Below are 4,279 nucleotides of genomic sequence, written 5' to 3'. Positions count from 1 at the left end.
TTTTTGTTGACTTTCAGCAGGCGCATTGTACACTGTCGGGGAAAAAAAGTCGCAACACCAAGAAGGAGCTGTGCGACATAAATGAAAGTTGTAGGCGTGTTTCTATATCTGAAAGATGATACCTATTCAAATTTCGCACCAGTCACATACGAGAGACGCTGTTAGTGCCACTATGAGGGTGCAAATCATGTCGGCTTTCAATACACGTTGTGACGGTCGTGAGCGATAGTTACATTGGACGTGATGAGTTGATATTAGTCAAGAATGCCTGTAAGGCGACAAAGACGCCATTACGAACACCTCACTGAGTTTGAACGAGGTTGTGTAATAGGGCTACTAGGAGCTTTATGTCCCTTCTAAGATACTGCAAAAAGTGTAGCCCCACTACATGACTGCTGGCAGCTGTGTTCACGAGAATGTACGGTCATAGGAAGACCGGACTCCGGACAGTTACGCGGCATTACCGAGATGGAAGACCATCGTGTTCAGTGTATGATTCCGGCGCATCGTACTGCATCTGCAACAACATCTGAGCAGCAGTTGGCACCACAGTGACACAACATATCGCTTACTTCAAGGACAGCTCCGAGTCAGACGCTATCGTACGCAAAACTAGCGCTCCTAACGACCACCATCACTGCTACTATTACTACCGTCACCACTGCTGCTATTACTGATAAGACGACAGCGACTACCGCTGCTGCTACTACAGATAGTAATGATAATAATGAGGACACTCATTTTTATTTACGGACGAACTGGTAGACTGGGCGTTTGAACGTTATTTCTTGTAAAACAAAGTATCTCGATTATCCTTCTTCTTCCCCAGTCTTTCGATGACATCATCGTACCGTATGTCTCCACTTTCAAGTTTTCGCAGTGCTGGTTCTTCGGCTGAAGTACAAGCAAGAGCCAAGGGCGCCCATTCACTCACTCACTCACTATAATGACGGGCCTGCCTTGGCCCGAGGTATAGGAGTTTAAGCTTGGATAAGCTGTTCCTCCTGAATCCTCTCTGTTGGGAATGTTTTTCTTCTCGGTTTGGATTGGCCTCTGATTTCCGTAGATAAAGAATTATCTGCCGGCTGCTTCTTATTCTTCTTTTTCTTGCTGCTTCCTGGCTGCCCGAAATCTGTCCTCTTCAGGCGGGAGAAGTCCACTGGCGGCGTCTGTTGCTGGATGTACATGACTGCTTGGTCAGTCATGTACCGCCAGTCCTCGCCGGTGAAGATCGGGTGCTTGTTTATGAGCTCCAGATCTCAACGCCTGACGAGTTCCCTCCCGTGCAGCTTCTGGTTCAAGGGTTCGCACCCCCAGTGGAAAGGATAAGGTGTATGAGGTAGGGGAGGGATGTTGTCTGCCGTGAAAGGGTAAGGATGATCATGATGGGGGTAGCTACCGTCGGGCAGGGAATCTGCGATCTTGGTGAGCACGTCACTCACACAGTTCTTGTTGGGGAGGGGGAGGCACTCGAACGGCTCGTCTTCTTCTTCTCCCTCGCTTTCCATCGACATTTCCTGTGTCGTCTACGTTTCCGCAGAGACAGGAGTGACGACTGCTTCCGAGGGGGCCGTCTCCTTGTTGTCGGCGGTATTCCCCGACTGCATGACCATCTCCCTAGCAACCTGCGTTGCCGCGTCGGCCAGGGAGGTGGTCGTTTGTGTTGCCGCGTCTACTCCCGTACTGGTGAGGGTCGGTGACACGTCTGGCGTCGTGCGGGACGCGAGGTACAAGGCGATCCTTAGTTGAGTCACCTTCCGACGCGTCTCTTGCAGTTCCGCTCGCAGGGCCGCACTCTCCTCCGCCATGTGTAGTGTAACGACGTATTAGTTTTCGTTTGATATATGTATGACCATGTGCAGACTTCGTCACCTACGTCAGTTACAACCCACTTCAAAAATGATTCATATTCTTTTAAATTGTCATAGAATGGTTCTTGAACGAAACTGTAAAACATCAGTTGAGTCGTGTGCAAAGAATTACATCACTTGGGCCAATTGGTTTTTTGTAACTTTTCCCAATTTAAATTTCGTTTGTTTCTCCTCAGAAATTATATTGAAACACGTTATCTTGATCTAATCGATATCAGAATCACACATTAAATAAACTTTTTAGATTCAAAGTTTCGGCGAACGACGTAAGAATTACTAATCTTGTCAAATATATTATTAATCCGTTCACACAATTCTTCATAAATAAATCTTCAAGACACGTGTTTCAACTTTAATAGCATACACTATTTTATTAGCTTCCTACACATACAGATGTGAACTTGAGCGTTGACAGACAGTGACTGACATTTCAATAAGATTAAGCTCTATATGACGTCATTGTTGTACAAAAAGAGTATAAAAATTCATTTTTAATTTTTAGAAACACGACGCAACAACTCGGTTCCAGGATCTTCTGTTGCTCCTTGGCTGTCGACCCGCGACGTATAGCGGCCAGCAATTTCCTCTCTGGTCGCGGCAACGAAGATGCTGTCCCCGTTCGTTGCGCCGATCTCTCCGTACATGAAACACATAAAAAAAATACAAAACTTTTAGATAATTCACATCTATTACAAATAATAAGAAAACACATAAACAAAACTAAATTAAACTTATAGTCACCTGCAAACTGGGCTGACTTTGGTGGATGGGTGACGCTTAATTTCGTCCCACTACACATGGCGGATTTGAGCGCGGTGATTGCGTCCTCGTTGGCTTCCCGCAGTGCTCGGCGGAAGGCGTCCACGTCGTCTTTGTGGCGCAGCCCGCTTCTCCTACTAAGGTAGGAGGGCGGGGTGTCCACCTTTTCTTCTTGTTGGGCCACCTCTTTGTGTGTGATGGCCAACTTCCGCTGCTTCCACGTCTTCAGATAGCTGCAGCTGCGCGCGTTTGCGGCGTGCGAGCCACCGCAATTTGCGCACACCGCTGCAGTACCCCTCGGTTTGGTGCAGTTGCATCTGTTGTGCGGTTTCCCGCACTTAACACACGCAACCACGCCGTCGCATTCCCTGGCTATGTGTCCCAGCTTTTGACACTTATAGCACTGTAATTGTGCCACAGGCTGCCGCTTCTTCTTCTTGTTGCCGCAACCGTTGCTCCCGACTGCGTTTAGCAGGAGCTCAACAGCAGCAATCTTGCCTCTTCCTCCATTCCAACTTCTCGGCATGGCGTTGGGCTAGTGGTGTTGGCGTGCGCGAGCCGCAGCGAGTCGAGCAGCGGAGTGAGCGTGAGGGCGCCCATTCGCAGGGGCAACGGGTGGCCGCAACCCCCTCCCCCTCGCCCCGCCGCCAAATCTAGTTCTCAGGGAAAGGAGAAAATATAGTGAAGTCAGGTGTTTTTCTTTCAACTAATTGATTTAAAAGTCGATATTAGGAAGGTTCTCAACAGAATTAAAACTGGAAGTTTTTAATGTCTACTTATAAGTCGCCATTCTTCTTCCAAAATATTAAAAATATCCCATACCCCCAAGTGTATCATTCTCCTCCTACAAACTGCCATATGGGAGCCCTCGGCAACAGCCGATAAGCGATAAGGCCTTACTGTCCTTCACACATGTTTTTACGCGTTTAGGACAAGAAGAACTCGTATCTACTGAAGCATTTTTGCAGTAGTGGTAGCAGACAGAATACTTTGAAAACTTGTGGAAGAATTTGGTCTGTCTCATTCACAGTCACTCTTTCGATTACGGCTCCCAAACTGACAGAGTGAAATGTTTGGTTATGCTGCGAAAAAATAGTCTCCAGTTCTATACACAACTGCGAGCGACTGAGCAACGCCCCATTCGTTTCTAATAACGAATCCGCACCGTCTACAGGGAAATGCCGATGGTTATTGGCGAATTGAATAGACCGCCGAATTTCAAATGGTTCAAATGGCTCTGAGCACTCTGGTACTTAACATCTGAGATCATCAGTCCCTTAGACTTAGAACTACTTAAACCTGACTAACCTAAGGGCATCACACACATCCATTCCCGAGGCAGGATTCGAGCCTGCGACCGTAGCAGTCGCACGGTTCCGGACTGAAGCGCCTAAAACCGCTTCTCCACAGCGGCCGGCGCCTAATGTAAAGGAGAGCAGCTTATCACAGGGTGAAAATCTTGTTTCCAGTTGTGTTATAACATTATCCAATACCTCGAAGTACGCCTGTATGCATTTTGACATCAATGACGTGCCAATGTATTCATCCATCATTTCAGCTCTATTCATGGAAGCTTCAGGCTGCGAATTAGTCGAGCTTCTCACGGAATTTAAAGTCGACTAATTTATCTTCATTTCTTAAGTTTTCCG

This window comes from Schistocerca serialis, chromosome 5 (genome assembly GCF_023864345.2).
Source record: "Schistocerca serialis cubense isolate TAMUIC-IGC-003099 chromosome 5, iqSchSeri2.2, whole genome shotgun sequence".
In the NCBI taxonomy this organism is placed as follows: Eukaryota; Metazoa; Arthropoda; class Insecta; order Orthoptera; family Acrididae; genus Schistocerca; species Schistocerca serialis.
This window is presented reverse-complemented; position numbering follows the sequence as displayed.